General features: G+C 43.1%; 1 long non-coding RNA gene across 1 annotated transcript in view; it reads right to left on the reverse strand.

Moving 5' to 3' along the window:
* Nucleotides 1–4,911: 4,911 nt before the first annotated feature.
* LOC146435564 (uncharacterized) overlaps nucleotides 4,912–20,954 on the reverse strand; it is a 43,168-nt gene continuing 27,125 nt past the window's right edge. Inside the window, exons 7-9 of the long non-coding RNA XR_014853005.1 lie at nucleotides 6,935–7,943; nucleotides 5,559–5,878; nucleotides 4,912–5,286 (exon numbers count right to left, since the gene is read on the reverse strand). This is a non-coding gene — a long non-coding RNA (uncharacterized LOC146435564). The remainder of the gene's footprint in view (nucleotides 5,287–5,558; nucleotides 5,879–6,934; nucleotides 7,944–20,954) is intronic.

Consider the following 20,954-nt stretch of genomic DNA (forward strand, 5'->3'; position numbering starts at 1 on the left):
GCACAGCACAAAACTGAATTTACTTTCCAGTAGTCAACAGAGGAGCAAACAACACAAGGAACAAATTGCTTCCAAGCTTTGTGCTTTTCATATAGTAACAGCTTAATTTCTGAGCTTACTTGTAGCTGCCATTCAGCTTGGAATTCACTGCAGATCCATAGTTGTCTTCTCATTTCCATCACAGAAGTAATAGGTAGGAGTGTTGTTTTCTTCTTTCTGGGAAGCAAACGAGACACAGGTGGTTGGTAGGTATTTATTTAACACACATTTCAGTCATTTTAACTAATAACCAGGGGAAGGGAGCAGGAAAAGGGGAAACAGAGCCAGTTTCAACTCAGCTTAATAATCTCCAAACCCAACTGTCCACACCTTTGCATACACAAGAGCTGTGTAAGCGTGTCATGCTGACAATAAGTAGTGGCCAAATCTACAAAGAATCTATGCCTCTATGCAGGCAAACTCTCAAAGAACTGGGCTACTTATCCCAAATAGTTTGTTGCACTAATGCAACAGGTGATGCTTGAGACTATAACGACATAGAACACACCTGATCTAATTGGGATTCAGCTTTGGTAATACGCCTTTATCATCAGCACGGCAGGACATAATAAAGCTTCAACAATTAAATGAGCAACACAAGTATTTTCCTACTTTTCTTTCTTTTAGTAGTTTCTTTATGATGGCATAAGCACTGAAATTGGTGCTCTTAAAATTTATTATACATGGTTTGGTTTAAGCTTAGAATTTTCCTGTGCTAAAAGCAACAAGCTTTGTCCACTGAGGCTTCTGTTTGCCTGCCACAGGCTGCAAAGCAGAGAGAGACATGGGATTTACAAAGCCCAGCACTGTGCTCCAAAGCAGGAGCTTGCTGTTTGGGAATCTCTTCAGAGACTACCATGGTGTTTCCAAGGCAGAATTACCACCTATTTTACTTATGTGCAAGTTTGGGAGTCCTTTTACCCCCCTTCTGCAAGTGAGCTTGCATCAAAACCCGCAGTTTGTGCTATTCTATATATGTTTAACCCCCCAGCCCCTCAGCAAGGCCCCTGCAAAGAGAAGCATCAGGGAGGGGGATTGCAAGCTCAGGCTCATCTCACAGCCTGCCTGACACAGATGCAGGGCCCAGCAGATCCTCAGCTCCTCCACAGGGCTGGGGAAAAGGGGATAGCCAAAAGCATGTTAAGGGAATTGAAGGTCTTGTTGAGGCGTTAAAGCAAAGACTTCCAGAAAGGCGGGCAGCGGAGAGTTACAAATCGACATATATTGGCTGGCCTATGCAGTCTTGTCCACAAGGCAAAACCTGCCCCACTGCACCCATGCCATGCTCTGAGCTGTGATGGCAGCCCAGAGACACCCACAGCCCTCCTGCCATTTCCTCAGCCCAGAGACACCCACAGCCCTCCTGCCATCACCTCAGCCCAGAGACACCCAGAGACACCCACAGCCCTCCTGCCATCACCTCAGCCCAGAGACACCCAGAGGCCTCCTGCTATTACCTCAGCCCAGAGATGCCCACAGGCCTCCCACCATCACCTCAGCCCAAAGACACACAAAGACACCCACAGGCCTCCCGCCATTGCCTCAGCCCAGAAATGCCCTCAGCCCAGAAATGCCCACAGCCCTCCCGCCACCACCTCAGCCCAGAGACACCCACAGCCCTCCTACCATCGCCTCAGTCCACAGATACCCACAGCCCTCTTGCCATTCCCTCAGCCCACAGACACCCACAGCTCTCCCGCCACGGCCTCAGCCCACAGACACTTACCACCCTCTGCCATCGCCTCAGTCCCTCAGGACAGGAGTGGCCTCACCCCAGGCCTCTATACAGACAGCCTCGCCTGCCGGGAGGACCCAGCCGGTTGTGTCAGAGAGCGGGAAAGCAGAGCCCTTCGGCTGTGGGGCAGGAGGCTCAATGCCTGCCCACTATGGGACTGCCCTCACCCAGGCCACTGGAACCTGCAAAGTCAGAGAATTCCCCCTAAATACAAACTACCTTCTCTGCGAGTGCCTGAGGGAACAAAACAGTCCATGAGGTTACTGGAAAAGAGGCACTCTGCCCAGATACACAGGAGATCCTGCTAGAAATGCCTCAACTCCAACTGAACACCAACAGGGGTAAAACAAAAACAAAAAACAAAAAAAAAAAACCAACAAAGGGATAAAACTGGGAACTGAAAAAGCATCGAAAGCTGCTCTCCAGCTGGTGGTCTCCTCCTGGCTCCATAAGCAGTTAGGAGACCTCAGGAAAAAACAACTCTATCTAAGATGAGCAGCTGCACTTACACTGTGGTGTTTTTGCTGGTAGAGCCCGCGAAGTACTGCAGGAAAGGGTGGCAAGAAAGAGGAATTTAAAGCCTTGGAGGGGCTCTGGGAAGTTGCCTTCTCCACAAGTGCTCCCTGTGGCCAAAAACACTCAGGGCAACAGGTTGTGTTGACAGAGGTTGTGTGGCACAGATGTGTGAGGGCACTGGATCAAGTAGGGAACCAGGACACTTCTCCCTGTCCACAGCCCCGTGGGATGCCTCAGTCCATGCCTACATCCAATACCCCCTGCTGGCACTGAGGCATCCCTCAGAGCATCCTCCCTGCAGGCTAGCAGAGCCCAAGGCAATGGCCACTCTTTCTTACTGACATTCCCATCCCTAAATACATTTTCACCACAGAGACCGAGACCTCATTCATCTCTCATCCCAGGAGACACAACTTTGTGGGACTCCAACTCCTGCTTGTTAGCTCAAGCCAAAAGGAATAACCATCAACTAAGAATAAATACTAATTAACCTGAATCTTTCATCATATCGTGATCTGAACCAGATGCTATATCTATCTTTAACTTTAGGCTGCTTAGAAATGCAACCTTTCTGCAGCAGGCAAAAATAAGATTCCTTCTTTTGATAAAGTTAATTGTGGGCCTCACCAAGACACATTTCTTGGCAATACCACGCTCTTATCTTTAAATGCTGTGAACTCAAAAGGGTTTGAAAGGCCTTACATTTAGAGTGCCTCCCATATGAGTTATGTGATTGAGGAGAATTCAATCCAGGAACCTGCCCATGTCATACTGGAAAATGAGGTGCAGTGAAGACAGCTTTCACAGTGCACACAAGTGCTGAATAGAGGCTGTCTTATAACACTCAGCCAAAGGCTGCACAAGAGCACAGATGAGATTTAGCCCCATAATGCAGGGGACAGTGGGGTGAAAGCCATATGGTATCTTCTATTGAGCTGGTTGAAATCACGTGCTTTATACTGGTTTTAATATCAGAGGGAGAATAATAGAGCAGGATTAAAACCAAACATTTATCTGCCAAAGTGTATCAACATTTTCAAAGCTGCTTTGTTTTTTTTTCATTTGTTGGAAATAGCTCCAATATTTTCTAAACTACTGAAAACCACTGTTAAAAGCTCCTGTAACAAACCTGTGTTTTCATTATGACTGTTGGTACTTATGCAGACAACATACATAGAGAGAAGAAACTATACAAGCCAGACTTACTGTAAAAGCCAAGACCTGTCATAAATGCAGCTGTGTTCTCATGATGAAAAATAGGTTATTTGGGGGAAAATATTTTTGGACTTCAAAAAACAGTGACAGGGATACCAAATAACTCTTGGCAAGAGCAGTGCAAAGCTGAACTCTGCCCAGTTCCACCTCTCAGGCACCTTCTGTGCAACATTCGAGGCTGGTAGCTACTATTAGCAATTTAATCTTCACACCACTTCAGCACGGACATGTAAGTTTTAGCAAGCCTGCATATGAAGGAATAAAATCAAGCCTCTACCATTTTAAAGTTGCAAAAACAGTGTTAAAGTGGTTTACTTGTACAGCACGAATGTCATTGTATATAGCAGCTCAGCCAGTCCGAAGATGTGTCCAGTAGCGCCAACTACACTGGTGCTGGCACACCTTTCCATGCCCAGAGCCTCTGCTTCAGATCACCAAAGGCCTCTTGGTCTGTAAGACACGTATCTCACTCGTGAGGCCAGACATTACCCAGCTCCTTATTACCTAAGGAACTGCTTCTGTGTCCTCTGAATTAGACCTTGCTTTCCTACAAGAAAGCCCTCAAATTTGCACTAAAGGAACAAATGGCAGCTCCATCCTTCAGGAGAGCTGAAATAGCCAAAACCACTGAGAATGAAGTACTATTCTACTTTCTTCATGAGTCTGACCATTACCTACCTTCTCTCCGTCTCTGGCAAAGTGGCTGTTTCCTGTGATAGTAAGGCACTAGTGAGCAGTGAGAATCACACAAGATAACCAGAAGTTACCTCATTCTTACTAAAACTGATGGGAATTACATAACCAATTTTTTTGAGAACCCTGTTGAATTTAATGCCTAAATTGCTCTTAAGTCTTCTATTTAGGCTACTCTAAGGCAGTAGAGTACTCTAATCTCTTTAGAGATTTAGGTAAATCTCTAAAGGTACCTAGTCAAGTGGAAACAGCAGCCAGAGTTTCACCTACCTGAACAGTCCCAGGTGCTCAGGTGTATTTTAGGTAGGGAGAAAAACCTTTAAAAGTCTAGTCAAGATTCCTTTCCTTGAACCAAAGGTTCATAATCTTAGATGAGTCCCATAACCAAAACTGCCATCATAACAAACACACAGGCATCTCCTTTCCTGGATGTGGGTGGTTTTGATGCCTGCACTGGCTATAAGCAGCAATGTACTAAGGGAGTACAAAAACATGAAATTTAGGAAGATGAGTAATGTATGAAGTGTGGAGGCAGTGAGAGATGATCCACATGTTATGTGCTTTTATTTAATAATTTATAAATAAGTATCAGCTTTCCCCAAACTGCCCCTCAGCCTAGCAATTACATGTTGGCTGATTTCTTGTTAGTACTGTTCTTTTATAATAACAAACTGTTCCCAAAGCCTCACATACAGAGAGTTAGACAATCAAAGTACTGTGTGCGATTTTCCATGTAATTCACTCAGTTAGCTGCAATTAAAACAATACAATTCAAGGCCTTGTGTGTTTCTCTGCAAAAAACACAAAACTTTACTTGTTACTATTAATATATACAACCTACAAGAAAGAGAAAAAAGCCCCTTTGTCTTCACTGCTGTAGTAATTTTCTTATCCTTTTCTGTAGATGCCCTGGCAGTCATCAATATTTCTTTCAGTTGCTGCTCTTCAAAGTACACACTCTTCATTCAAGTGCTGAGAAAGAAAAGGAATCCAGTGGGCCAAATTCCCTTGGTGAGCAGATCCACTGCAGCTGCCTGGGAAGGAATCCAGGTGAAGGTGCAGGGCTTGCATTATGGAGAAGATCAAACCTATTTAGAAGGGAAGAGGCACCATTTTATCATGCAGTAATCAAATTTCTGTTTGATTTTACCTAGGTATTTTACCTAAATATTTCCTATTTTTGGAAAAGCAGTGTTTCATGACTACCGATCTCTGCTCAACCACTTTGTATAAATGATATACCAAGTTTTAGCATCACTACGGAACCTTTCCTTTCATTAGGCTTCACTAATGAAACCTAATGACAATCTAATTAACATTATACCAGATTTGTAGGTGCAAAAGAGAGCAGAAGATGTACCTTGCTCCCCAGCAAAGTGATAAGCCATCCTATTAGAGCTGCTGTGACTGTCTCCCATGCTACCAAGCTCCCCCCAAAACGAGCATTATTTCCATTGGTCAGGAGCACAGAGTGTGCAGTGCTCAGAGAGCAGCAGTATCCCTGCCTTCTGAGGATGCACTGTGTCTGTCCGAGTGTCACAATATTTCCTGAGCTTTGTGAGCAAGGAATATCTCCACACTATTCTTGGCAGAAGACTATACTCCTGATGTACTGGTCTTGGGTATGTTAATTCAGTATTTCAGCAGTGGCTCTTGACAGAGGCTTGATTCAGCCTACTCCTGCAACAGAATAACAAAGCACTGATTTGGATCTGTACTCTTAATTATTATCCCACCAACATAAATGAGCATTTCACTTAAGCACAGCTCCTCAAGAAAGAACTACTGTCTGCTTTGATAAGATGGTATGAAATTTATCAAAACATTTATCAAACTATGTGAAATCTTATTGGAAGAATATGTTCTGAGATTTTGTGAATGAAGTCCCTCGGGATAAAGTAACACCAAAATACATGGCAGAGCAGAGGCTCCCAAAGTCTGGTCCAAAGGGAACTCACAGCTCATCTAGTGCTCACTTTTATTCTTTTATTCCAGTACACAACGGCATAAAAAGGACAGGGCAAAATAAAGAACCAAAATCAGCATTTCTTTTCCAGAAAGGTAGGCCTCTGCCAAACCCAGCTCCCAGAAACACTTTCCAGTATTTTCCTTCCTTTCAGTTACTGTAGTTCTACGAAGATGCTACAGGGATAAATGACAAGGAAGGCAATTCACCGAACATGATACCTATTCCAAAGTTATTTTTATTAAAAGAAATGCTAATACCATACTCATGGCATATGACTTTATGCTTGAAGAATCCTGCAATTTGCATACAATCTGGGTGAAAGAAATTTAGTTGAAAGACCACATCTCTAACTATTAATGAATGTTCCCAGAAAGTCTAACACAGGGGGAAAAAAACCCAAAACCAAATGCAATCACCTCTGCTTTGCACTTTTTTTCCAAATGTGCTCTCTTAGCTTAGCTCGCTTCCATAGAGATAACACTGGTAGACAGCAACTGTATATGTGCTGTAAGAAGCATACTTTTGATATGGCAATGCAGGGCAATTGGATTACTAAAAAAATTTTTATAAAGCTAATCTTATCACCAATTTATATCAAGGATCATGTTATTACAATGAACTATATAGAGTAAGGCACTATCCATTAAATCAGGAAGATATTTCATATAACTTTAATATGTTGACATTATCAACTGACCTATAAATACCAATAACATTTTCATTATCATCTACTTCTTTAAACTTTCAAGTGCCCTTATATCAAATACCTGAAAACATGCAATTCAGTTCCAGGAAGTAACTCCAATTGACATCAAGGAAGTTCTTTATTGGTTTCTCTCAATGACTTCCAGATTAAATCTGCTCTTCTATAATCCCAGAAAAGGCTTTCTCTAAGTATCTAGTCTAAAAACACATGGTCGAGGTTAGATATTTTCAATGCTGCAAAAAAGGACCATGCAACTAGAAAATAGTTAATAACTCTTCTGATGACTCACATACTGAAATATTAGTATCAGAAGAATTAAACCATATTTAAGAACTAAAATAAGATTGTGGATCACACAAAAGGAACAGGTTTGGATCTGAAAGTATCTACCTTTTACCTACTCATCTTTCAGGCTCTTGGGGTTCATTAAATTCCCCAGTATCACTGCAAGAATATGCACTCTCAGTGCAGTGAGTGCATAAATGCCAGAATGCCAAGGTAAGGAAGAGGCAGACATTGTAAATCTGTTCACAGTAGTGTTCCAGATTGGTGCTAAAATAAGAGTTATGAGCTACATTCATTTCAAGTAAATATAAGATAATCTATACTCAGTTCAGGCCTTCTTTAGTCATCATCTACTTGAGAAGAAATTACAGCTCATATAGAACAGCATTCCTTTTTCTCAGTGACAGAAAGTGGAAGTGAATAAACTCTAGCTCTTCTCCAGGTCAGGCCAAGGAGAGACCCATGTGCAAATCCCTGTGGGTAATACCTATCCAGCCCAATACAGCTGCACTTACCTATACTGTAAGCTCACTGTAAGATCAAAAGCAGTTGGCTCAAGCCTCTGGAAAACAAAAAGTTTCACATAACAATATTCTTCCAAATAGAAGCTGAGTATACAAACTTACCATCTCTCCTTGTAACAAAAGCTTTCATCCATAAAGTTTGCTAAAGACATGACCTTTAGCACACCAGAGAGCAATACAAACTTATAGTGCCTTTTCAGGCCCATGCATCAGGTTCATAACTAATTTCAGTTATGAATGGACAAGTGTTCTGCACACCTCCTAGAATAGGGAAACAAAGAAGAGCAAAATAAACCCTGGAGTGCTCCAGAACTTCAGTATTTTCACCTAGCTTTCTCTTCAAGTATTTCTACCCTTGGCTATTGATATTAAACAAACCCATAGATGCACTGAATAGCAGCAAATCAGCAGCAGCTAATAAAATTAAACTGAGCTAGACATCATTGTAACATAGAACAAAACAGGTTCTTCCCTCCACCAGCAATGACTAGAGCAGACAGAAGTGCAAAAGCTGTGTGATGACAGACTTTCATCAGGGAAGGCAAATGGGCAAGCCTTGGCAGCTGTGTAAATTCTGTGGTTTGGTCCTGGAGGTTGTGGCTTCAGCCCCAGGTCCCAGTTCCTTACCACAAACCACCAGAGTTTGCAAGTAAATGCAAGGCCAGCTCCTCAGCGAGGCTCCATGAAATTTAAATATCATCCAAGCAAAAGGCCTGCAGCTGAAGCATCCTGCCATAGGCATGGCTACTCAGCACAGCTGTGGGTGTGAAACAGCTGAGACCAGCTCAGCTTGACAAGGCAAGAAAATGCCCTGAGCACCTTCCATCCTTACAGGCTGCCTGCCTTCTTGGACAAACCCACAGGAACACAACTCAGCTGCCTTGTCTGAATCAGACACAGAGAACCACAGATTAATTAATGCTGCCTGTATCCCAGGAACATCTTGGGGACCTTAATCCCAGTCCGTGGCCGTGCTCCACTAGGCACTTTCCATGCATTAGGCAAAAGGCAGGCTCTGTATGTCAGCGCTCCTCCGAGGACGGCCTGTCCACCTGCAGCAGTACCTACAGAGCAGCAGCTTTTGAACCACTCCATGAACTAAGATGCTATTCCCAATTACCAACGTAGCTAGCTCAGCCTGTTACTGTCACTCTTCCAGTGGCACACTGAACTCTGGCAGTGAGGCAAACCTGCATGAACACCAGTGGTCAGAGCCACCCAGGCACTCCAGCTGACACAGGATATAGATGAAAGCCACACATGGGGCAGCCCCTGCTTTGCATTTTGGTGCAGATGTACACAGAGAAAGGAGCGAGGGCAGAGTTGAGACAGTGGGAAGCTTGAAGAGAAGGAGGGTGTCTTACTTAAAATCACTCTAAAGCACATTACAAATCTGTTAAATCATTGTGGCTTACCCTGTATTTCAGAGTAAATTAGTAACTTTTCAGAGGGAGTGAAGAAACTACCACTCCACTTTTAAATAATGAAAATGCTAAAAAACCTACACTTAACAGCTCTAAAACTGCAGCAAGTCACCCACCAACACCCACTCCTCTTGTCAGCAGGCTTTTTTCAGCTTTGCCTATTATTTGTGTCAAGTCAGAGATGTCTAATGTTTGCTGTGCTTATCTGCTCAGCTTTCAGGAGCCCCAAATGTCACAATATGTACCTGTGCCACTGACCGTTTTCCTCACAGCATTTTGATCTAAATAAGTAAAAAACACAGAGTTTCCAAAATCATTTGGATTCAGTGCTCTGAGTGCATAGCTGTAAAAAATCTGCTTTAAGATTAACATCCAATTTTATTCATGCCTGAGGCTTCACCACAGCATCTATTTTTGCAAGATTAACAGCAAGATCCCAGTTCTCCAGAAATGTAAAGAGTAACAGACAATTGTAAAATGAAGATGATGTTTCCTAACCTGCCCTGCTCACACCCAAGAAGGTGCATTTCCTAGCCCTTTCCACATTAGGTATAATTTCTATTTGCATTTTTATACCCTCAACATGTAGCATGTGTATTAGCTCGTTTGCCTCCCATTAGCTGGAATGCAAACTGTGGGTGCCAAAAAATACTAACATAAATCTCACATGTGCAAAGCGTCCCCTGAAAGACAGCTTTTACTCTGGAGGAGTTAAGAAACAGCCATCTTCCAGTACCTTGTGCAACAGCAGCTTGAATCATCTAACTTGAAAAGACAAGTCTAGAAAACGAGCACTTGATATTTCATCTTATCTATTTGAAATGAGTATACATAAAAACACTTCTTTTTGGACATGGCAACTTGAGGACAAATTGAGGGTCATTTTTAACCTAAACTCAGAGGAGATGCTGCTTTAAATAGGGCCTTTGGTATCTGCCAATTAGAGCTATTGCATTGCTGTCAACTTGCACTCCTGCTTTAGTTCCAGCTTTGCTCCATCCTACACAGATCCATACAAATCAATTGTCTCTTGCAAACAAGCACTAACCGCTGGAAAGTGAAATTAATAAAGTGTGAGAAAAGCTGATTCATAAAGCTGACACTCCTGTACACAACAACTCTGGGTTTCTCCCTTCCAGCTAGTGGCTTTGGATAGGCAGGCAAAGTGGTAAAAGATTATCAAATTGCAACTGTCATTCCTGACAAAATGCATCTCAATGCTGGAAGGAATTTTAGGTTTTAAGCTAAACCACCACCTCAAAGGGTTCCTCAGAGCCTGTCAATATCTGTACTTTGGATGGAAAGCTACCACTGAGTGCAGTGTGTCCAACATATAGAACCTGCCACAAAATGAAGTTCTTCATAAGAAAGCTCATCTCAGTCTTGGTTGGTAACAATAACAAGGAGACAAGATGAGACCATCAGTCTCAATTGTGAAGACAATGTTTTCCTCCCATATTATTCTGTCTGTCATGTTCCCTTCAGGTTCCAAAGGAATCCCTGTCTCATACATCATTATTTCCCACAAAGCTTGAAAGCCCTCAGGGGGGGTTTCTTCCTGCCCACTGTACCAGCCTTGAAGTCTGAGTACCTTCAGAACAGTGACAGAGGCCTCTGCCAGCAATAAAGGGGAACATCTGCATACCAATTAAACTGCTGAGCGCTGAAGAGTAAAAAAAAAAAAGAGGGGGAAAAGCCTTGAAAGTAAATCTGAGCCAAGTTCTAATTAATGCCCTAGGCCCCGATTCACCACAGCACTTAGGCATGTAGTTAACTTTAAGCATGTATTTAGTTCCATTGAAGTCAAAAGACAGCATCGAAGAGGCAAACTACATTAGCACAATTTAATACTCTTTGGGCTAATTAATCAGCCATAAAAATTAACTATGAGAACTGTATTCCTTATTTCCCTCACTGTGACATTTCCAGATAAAAATACTTAAATGTGGCTGGAATAAGCAAAAAAGCACTACTCATTTGGCTGTCATGGGCTGCTTGGTCCTACAGCTGTGAAGGCCAGTCCCTAAGAACAGCTGTAGGAACTGAGCTCTCTCCACATCACAGCCTACTGTCTGGATCTTCCGTATGCTGGCAGCTCACAGACAGAAAAAGCAAAGCCTTGTCCTGAGGAGCAGTAATCTAAGAAACAAAAAGAATTGGCAACAGATGAGTAAAGCCATCAGGCAATGGACTGCACATCAGAGACAGCTCTTCTCTACAAAGAGGCATTTGGTCACTGTAGCACACCAGTGCCAGTTGTGATTGGAGGTGGTAAAGAAGGGCAGCAGATAGGGCTGGGTAAGCAAGGGAGGCTGAGGGCAGATGCAAGTTTGGAGACAGAGCTGGTGAGGTTCCCAAGGAGGCACTGTCAGGCAGAGCTGGGGCAAGAGGAACAGTGCTGGTGTCTAAAGGTTAGGCAGACTGGAGTTTGGCCCAACCCCAGTGTGGGCAAGGGCTAAAATCTCCTCGGTTTCAGTGCAGCAGGACTGAGCCCTGTAAAAAAGAAGCCCCCGAGTACAGTCTCCACGTAGCTGAATTGTCCCAGATACATCCAAACCTTTTCTCCACTTGGTAAGCCCAGCATGGTGAATGGCTGCTAACACTGCACCAACAATGTGCAAGGCTAGATTTAGACTGAACATGGTCTCTAAGGGCCAAATATAACCTGCTTTTGAGGACCTGTTGACTTCAAAAAAGGATGTGTACAAACAACCATTCTGTAAATCAGAATGCAAGGAGACAAGCTGGCTGATAATGGTGTTCTTGCTAGGGATTTCTACAAAAATGAAGCCACAGAAAGTTTGCTGAGTATCCTTAATGCTGTACATGGACCTATAAAAGCGAGAAAAATGACAGCAGGGGACATAAACTCCTGGTTGACAACACTTCTGTATCTCATCCATCATGAAAACTAAAAAGAACAAAAACAACCCCCAAAAATTAGAACACCATGAGAACAAAAGAAAGTACCAGCACAGCTTTTCAGATTAACTTTGAATTTCCTTGCTTTCATCGGTTTAAGAGCTCTATTGTTACTTGCTTGTTTTTTTAATTGCAGATACTAAAAATTCTTTTATCTTTCAAAGTCTTTAGAGTATGTTATATAATTACGTAATTAAAGCCTCTTTCAACTGGATATAATTTACTCTATAGTTTACAACAGCTGCACTACAGCTATTACAGTTTATCATTTAAAAGCCTAATTAGAGGCTTCTTAATTAGTGGATCCTTCAATCACTAGACTGTGACTGTGTAAAATCTAGTGCTGTGCACTAGACTGTGCCAGCACCTCCCAAAACAAGAGCCCAGCCTCACTGAGCTGCTGCGACTGTCCCCATGTTCAGACACGACCCAAAGAGAGGACAGGGCTGTGCTCACCGACTGCTCAGGCCAGCTCTTGCACAGCTCATCAAGAGCTTTCTCCAGCAAACACAGCTCCTCACTGCTGCCACTCTCTCCCTCAGGAGCTCTGCTCCATGCTGGATTCTGCACATACTTCCTCTGTGCTGCCCAAAGCACATATATCACTAGAAGGAAGAAGAGGGAAACCAGTTACTGCCTCTTATTTATAGCCACCATCACATATTTCTCATTAATCACCACCAAACTAGCAGTCAGTCACTGAGATTCTAAGTGCAATATTTGCCCAGAGAAAGGACTGTAACTCCTTTATCCTCCCCTCCAGGCAGCACGATGCCGGGGAACAGTTGGTGGATCTAAAGCAAATCTTAACAGGAATCACTCCCTTGAATGAGCCTGACATGAACTGGGGACTCACAGGACCTGCTGCTCAGTGAGCAAGGAGCTGGTCCAGACCATACTCTGGAGGACTGGTGGGGTTTTGTTCAGTTTTCTTGAGCTTGTAACACAGCAGCTGTGTCACAGTGGGTCAGATTTGGGGCCTGCCAGCATTTCGGAGTGTTGCTTTAAACAGTACAGTGACAAAATCACGAGTTCTTGTTGACTGCAGGATAATATAAATCAGCTATTGAAAACCTGTATCATTAGTGCTATTGCTTTCCAGTGGTAGATGGCTGCAGTAATGGATTGGCCTCTCCATCTCATCCTCCCACTGGAAAGCAACATACACAGGACCGATCAATAACCTGATCTAAGTTACTTGTAGACATGTCAGGTGCAAATATCACCCTTTCTCAGAAGGCTTTAAAGACCAGGTGTTTTTGCAAAATTTAGGCCAGGCAACAAATTGCTTTGGATAAATTGTCTTTATGGTGGGGAACAGCATAACTGGATCCACCCATATTGTTACACGCGAGTTTTAAATAGACAGGAAGTAGTTCTGTTGCATGCATGTGTTACTTCGTGGGGTCAATAGCTCAAGATGTTCCATTTGAAAAGCATTTTCTGGAATAGCCACATTGCTGAAGAGCCTGTTTGATAGAAAATAACTAGATTATTTCATTATGGAATTTGCCACTAATTTCTACAGCTGAAATCCTAAAATACTTCAAAATCAATACCAAAATCCACAATCATTACTAGGGCCAGAGTTTTATCCTATTGTGTCACAAGATATTACCCACTTAATGCAACATTCTCAAACCTGAATGGAAACTCTACAGGTCACAGCCTCGTTCCCTCACCCATCAGTGGGGAGGCTAGAGAGGTGTTTAAGAGCCTTACCCACATAAAAGTGGCATCAAAGTGATTAATATGACTAAAGCATGTACATGTGTTTCTATCCCTGACCCCACCTCTACCACTTGCACACACACAGAGGGGATACAATCAAGCAGGTTATAGAGCAGGTCAGAGGTACAATTATTTCACAGTTAGCATGTTACAGCCCCCAAGGACATCCATGAACATGCAGAGAAGCAAACGCTAGCTGAGTCCTGGCTATACACTGAGTCCTTCAGTGGCACTGAAATCAGGGCAGTCGTTTTGGGTGAGAAAACAAACACTGGCCAGGGCTTTCTGAAAGGTGAGCTGTCACCTTCTGAAAACCCTTGTGACAAGTTATCTACAGACTCAACTGAGAACTTCTCATTGATATCATAATTCTTTCAGATGACTTTCCTAGAAAACTTTGTACTCTAAACTTATGGAAATCCTTGCACCTTAAATCAAACACCTTTTTAAACAGATCCTTGTACAACACTTACATTCCATAGCCTGCATGGTACTAATGCTGACTTTCTTCAGTAAGTCCAACAGCATCAGAAGTGATGTCATAGCAATGATTTCACCTGATTCATTTTGCACTGACCTCTGTGACAAGAGAAGGAGAGGAAAAGGAAGGTGGTGGCTAGGTTCAGATAGCCATAACCATAAAGCAGAGGCTGAAGACAGAGGAGGAAATAACATCATACCAATAATCCTTTGTACTGTTTGCCTGCTGGTCCAAACAAGTACCATGAACTTTCTTGTCTTCACAGCAGGGCAGCTGTGCTGCACCCCACCACTGAAAATGCTGGGAGAACAGAGCACAGGACAGCCAGTGGCTTGGCAAGGCCAGGGACCCTCTGGAGCATGGTGCCTGCAGCAGATGCCACCAGGAGAGCTCACCAGCCCAGCTCCCTCAGCACCAGGACACCTCAGTGAGGAACCCAAGCACCTGCACTGAGACCACAGCTGTCCCAGCTACACAGGCTGGTGGTTGATTTGCTCCAGCCTCAGGACTGCTGCCTGAACCCTTGGGGTCAGAAGAAAGAAACAGATCTCTCTGACAGTCAAGAGATCCCTTTTTATGGGGGCAGGAGTATGGATTATAATTTTGTGTAGATCTCTGCTCTTCTCCACTCCCACACCTTTTTTTTTTTTTTTTAATAAATGAAAACATACCAGAAGAGCTCAGTGTCTTCTTTCAAGACTTCTCTATTTCACTAACTTGTTCCAACCTCCATCACAGCTCTTTCCTTGTCAGCAACTGTACCACTGCGCTATACCTCTGCCCACGCACAAATGCACTGGTTGAAGGTATGAACTGGAATCTCTCCGTTAAAGGAACAAGCAGGCATCCCAGAGACTGACACAGCTGCTATTTGCATGTAAAAGAGGAAAAGAGGTGCATGACTGAGCCCAAATTAGCATGAGCAAAGCCTCCCACCGCATTTGCAAACTACAGCTTGCACAGTGGTGCTAATAGAGGTGCACACTTTCCTCACAAAGAAGGATTTCTACCTCAGCCATAAAGGAAACTTGTATAACAGTGGTCCACAGAATTTAGCATGAACTTTTAAATCCCTATTTTTCTAAAATATAGAGCGCTAGAAAAAAACAATGGATGCAGGGTGGTGTGGATTTGCCCAGGTTTAATTTCAGCTCCACTTCCAGCTTGATTCCTGAAGTTGGCTACCTCAGAGACACATGTTTTGTAAGGCCTCCATCACTTCTGTACCCTTAGACTTTTTAACAACCAGAAATATTCACAGTGCTCAGTGCACCTAAAAATGAAAACCAAAATAAGCAGGGCAAATACAGATCTAATGCTCCATTTCAATCTTTTGAAATAGGAGAACTGCTCCTTTCCAGTATCAGCTCTTTCAAAGGGATGCTCTTGGGATTCATATATGTCTGCAAAGTCTTGCTGAAGACACACACTTCATAAACTATAAGATTTCTGGATTTTAACATAGTCTTTGTCTCTCTGGCTGTGTACAGAGATATCTAAGCATCCATGTCTGTGCCTATACCTACTGAGTCAGAAAAAGAGGATTATGTGTCTCAGTAGACTGTTCAAGAAGTGCAATTTAACTGGTCCCCCAAACCAAAATGCACTTTGAGGTCTTGTTGCAGAGAGGTTTATAGACTCTTTTTACTTTATCCTCATACTTCCATGGAAGCTATTGGAACAATTCAGTGCCTCCGCTATTTCTGCAGTAGGTTTAGCTCATCTGAGAAACTAGAAAGAACAGTAAATGCAGACATTAATGGTAATAAAAATCAAAGCTAAGCCCTACATGAAGAGAAACAAATTCCAAAATGAAAAATTCGATTACACAGTACCTGTCTCCTGTCTTGACTTCCTCATTATACGTAGAAATTAACCCTGTCATTAAGTACTTTGATCAGGCTGTACATAAACAGCTTATAACGGCATGAAATCTACCACAGCAAGCAGGCAAATGAACGAGTGGAGAAATACTGACATTTGGGGCTGCTGTCAGACATCAAGTGCTCCTACTCCCTCAGGGCCAAACTGCTAGAGTAAATGGGGTTAGTCTGAGGATTAATTGTTCCCTCCTGGTTTGCACTACTTCCAGAAAGTTTCAGTAATAATATCTAAGAGGCTATCATTTGGAGATCGGCAGCACTGTTCTAAGACCTCTGAGAGATTTATGAACTGGGCTTTGTAACTGCTCTTTAGGCTAAAATTCAGTATAGAAATTCTCAGCCCACAATTGACCTGAAGCAGTATCCCACCTTTTTAAAGTGTTCTGAGGTCAAAAGAGGAAAAGCAGCATTTAAGCAGGAATAGTCACTATCATCTACCTACTCAGAATTAAGGCACAAGAGGAGAGATGCCCATGGTCTAACTGGTTCAGGTTTGCCTTGCTCAGAAATGAGGTATGGCTCCATTTCAGGCACTCCAGCTCCAAATACTTGTCACTTATATTTGGAGGATTTCCATGCACTAATGCCCATTACAAGCAAGACTTCTGGGCAACTGACAGTTTTTTTCTGGTTGGTTGGTTTGTTTGTCAGGATTTTGGAGCAGAAGGTGATTTCTTCTGGGATGCATTTAATGCAATACAACTTTACTTACTTGTGATTCTATCTAAATTCCTCGCAAACACACACTGCTACATGATCACAGGTGGTCAGGCCAACAGTGTCTCTCCCCAGCTGTGCCCTTGGTTTGCCATCAGTCCCTTGCCATCTCTGAGCCTTGTTTTCAAGCAGCTAGCTTTCCTGCTGGCTCTTCCCACCTCTTTGCTCAGAAGACCCTCAGCATGGAAACAAGCCATGAGGATGCCCAGCTAAAACATCTGCCCCGAGCATTGCCTGGGGGCACTCCATGGAATTTAGAAAATACAGCTCACATGCTCTCTGCTTTCCTAGGTTTGCTTCAATGGGGTTCTGGTGATCTGCCAAGTACAGTAGGCACAGACATAAGGGAGGAATCCTGATCCAAAAGAGGCAAAGGCAGTTTTCCACTGTCTTCAAGATGGCCAAGATTTTACCTTTAACAGCCTAATAAAAGCTTGGAAAAACACTAAGCAACCCCACAGATTATTTGTTTCTGTACGTATTGCTAAACATATTGCAGAGCAGACATTTTATGACTCCTAAAAGCATAAGAGTCCAGTATTTCCTTCACTTACCACAATCCACTCTTTTTTCCCATTGCTACAATCAGCTCCAGGATGTTATTGGAATGTTATTGTTCAACACAGCTATAACCACAATTCAGACAAACTCAGCCACAGACCAAAACAGCTGAGCCAAAACAGCAAGGCACCACTGAGCTTCCCAGAATACTGCTTTCACTCTACAAAGCTACATAGGTATTCTTACTCATGCTCCACATACCAGTTGTGTGCCCACAAAAACACTTCTTTCCAGATCCACAAATATTCAGCAATCCCTTCTTTACAGTCAAGAAAAGAGTGAAACCATGCCACACCAACATGGGTATACACAGAAGATGTCACAGGAAACAGTTTGAGAGGGATGGAGTTATCTAAAGGCATCATTTTTACATCTGGCTGCAACAAATCAGGCCAATTGCAGCACATGTGTAGTCCATGGTAATAAAGCAAATAAGCCATTTATTTTGACTTTGCAATTCCTGTTCCAAATAATTTACTTAAATATTGATGGGTATGTTGCCAGCATTAAAAGCTTTAGTAAGGGAGTACCTGAAATTTCTAGCAAACCTAGAAGCATGTAACAATCCAGGCTGCAAATGCATATTCTGTATACCAACTACCATAGCATTATCCTTAGATATTTTTATAATATGACAGCTTCCCTTCTAAAAACAATTCACTATTGGTATCAATTTTATGTGTCTAACAGCAGGCCAGGGATTTCTCACAGATCCCATCCCTCAAGAATCCCCAGAATTCAGCAAGGCAGCAAATCAAATGGGAAGTCTTGCAGAGATTATTCTCTTCAATTCACCTCTTCAGTGCTCTGGAGTTTGCTGCTGCTCCCAAAGAGCCTTCCTGGTGAACTGCAGGATGCAGTGCAGATTAAGGGCTCCACTCCTGACTAAGACACTTTAAAGCATGTCTTACCTGTAAGTGCATATGTTGCTTTAGTAAACACTGGCATCACTTAAAAGTATAGTCAACCATGTTGTTACACACCTCTCTGAACAGCTGATGCTATAAACTAGGAAAATGCACTGGCACAGCTTTGGAGCTGCTCTAGAAAAAGTCACAAGTCATATACATTGGCACTGAAACACATCAGTCAGGAAAAGTGTAAACAAGAGGAGCAGGAGCAGCTACAGTGGTACAGCTTTTCAAAACACACTCAATCGCTGTTGGGAGGGAAGGCTGAGCCTTGTTTTAGGTTTCAAACTGAGCTTGGAGGAAGGCAGCTGCTCAGGGATGTAGATGAATCACAGAAGATCTGTGAGAAGCTGGCCTACCTAAAATCCTTCAGGAAATAGTGAAAATGGTAGCGAAGATAAAGTTTTATTAAAGTTTTGGTTTTATTAAATCTTTGTTCCTGGATTTACACTGGATTTGAAGCAGTGTGCTAACTTCACTCTGACAGTAACACATCCCAGCTGATGAGAACAGCCCATATTCTCAAAGGCAACTGGACAGTGTGGCCCCCTGGGAGGTGAGCCCTGGGTACCAGGGTAACCAGGATACTCAGCACCTGCAGTGGCCACTGAAGCTAATGGGAATTCCTGGTACTCAGCACCACAAATGCTTGGTCTCCAGGAGAGGAATTTGTGATTCATCATGAGCTTATTGATTACAGATGGCGTCTGCCACAAAGACACACCCTCGAAAGGAACTGAAGTTTTCAGCCCTCAAGTGCACCCATGGGATTCCTGCTATAAAATGGTGCTTGAATCCCAGCCACATATCTGAGAAGTTGGTATCTCGGTACACTTGCTGTGTGCTCATCAGGGAAAATCTCCTCAAACAGCTGCAATTAAATGCAGGTCCCAGAAGAGGAGAACCTTGCTTTGCTAGGTTCAGGCCCTTTTGATAGCAGGCTGGGGTTTATGGCTGGAAGAACTCAGGCCTGTTGAAAAGCATGTTAAATGCAATTGCCTTCAGGAGGTGATAAATGTCAGGAAGGCAGTACACAAAGCATTTCCAGTCTTGAGTCAGAGAACAAAAGTGTGAAGCTCCTCAGTGAAAGGTCTAGCTCCCTTTCACATCCACAGGCCCAAGACTTGCTGTCAAGTAAAGATCATGAGTCATGGGTACCTACGATATCCCTTCTCAGCAGTCTTTATCCATCACTCTGGCATTGTGCCTCTGCTAAACAGCCAGGCAGACACGGAGAAACATTTCTTCCCCATTTTATCTGCACACACTTTCCAGAGACTGAATTCTAAAGAAAACAGAAAGGAAAATATAACCATTTTCAGATGTCTGTCCCTGGGACAGAAGTCCTCACTTCTTAATGAAAAGCATCATGGTGCACCTGCCACAATGGCTTCCATTCAGAGCCATCTCTGTTGAGGTGCCTACTCGAGATGCAGGAATCTTTTGGAAATAGGCCCTGCTCGCCCTTCCATTTTCCCCTGCAGCCTGTACTTGCATTCAGACTCCATAACTTCTGACTGCTGGCTAGGAAAGGCTAACAATGACACACCACAGGTTTCCTAACAAAATAAGACAATCTTGCCTTTTGGAGCTCTCTCCCTATGCTCTTTAGATCCAAACAGATGTTATTGCTAGTAGCATGGAGTAGATCTTCAATGACTGTACATGGACAGTGACCTATTGAATTCCTTGGACTGTCAGTTGTTTAAACCACCCAGGGATTCTGCATATCATCCAAACCACTGATCTGCATATTATGCACTCTCTTCCCCAGCGAGGTTAGGTATCAAGACTGAGAGAACAATTAACAGGAGTTGAGAAGGTTTTAAACAGGGCATCTTGGCTTCCAAGTAGTAAAAAAGATTGCTGTAAAACTGCTTGGGCACTTGGCTCTCAAATAAGCAGCTTAGAATAAACTAAGGACTTTGCTGACCTGAAATTGTTAGTGTTTGGCATTTCAAAAAAACCTCTTCAGAAGGCACCTTACAAATTACTTCACCAAGATTTGGGGCGACACACGGGAGTGACACATTTTTCAAGTACTTGTTGAAAGAGAGGTGCTCACAATTTTCCTAGGAAATATGTCAAAATTAATCAAATAATGGAACACTGCAGCCAGGTTCCTTATTCATCTGTGTCCAAAGACTGGATTCTTCCTTGGTGTGAAGAAGGCACAAGCCATGGTTGACATTTCCCTGTACCTGTGACTGTCATGACATCTCTCTCCCAAGTGCCTCTCTCCACAGCCTCCACTCTCCTGGACCCATCTGCATTTTCTTCCCCTCCCTCATGTATGTAATTTAATTGATTTTGGTCAAAAAGATATTTTTAATCACCTGTCAAATTTAGATTTCACTAGTCAAGATATCCAAAGTTACACTTTGAAGAAGGACACACTTCCAGGAGGCCAGATTTTTGTGGCATACTGAAAACTCCCCAGAATGTTCAGCACCTGCATTGATGAAAGCCTGAAGAAAGAACTTCATTACGCCTCCACAGTACCAAGTGCTCCAGGGTGGGACACCACAGAAAGGAGCACAGTCCTGGCAAATCCTGTGCCCTAGAGACTGCCTGAGCCCCAGCCCAGCACTCCAGAGCACCTGTATACTCCAGAGGCAGTTACTCCAAGCAGCAGCTGAGGA

The sequence above is a fragment of the Lichenostomus cassidix genome, chromosome 6, assembly GCF_008360975.1.
Source record: "Lichenostomus cassidix isolate B80296 chromosome 6, HeHo_3.0, whole genome shotgun sequence".
NCBI classification, from domain to species: domain Eukaryota; kingdom Metazoa; phylum Chordata; class Aves; order Passeriformes; family Meliphagidae; genus Lichenostomus; species Lichenostomus cassidix.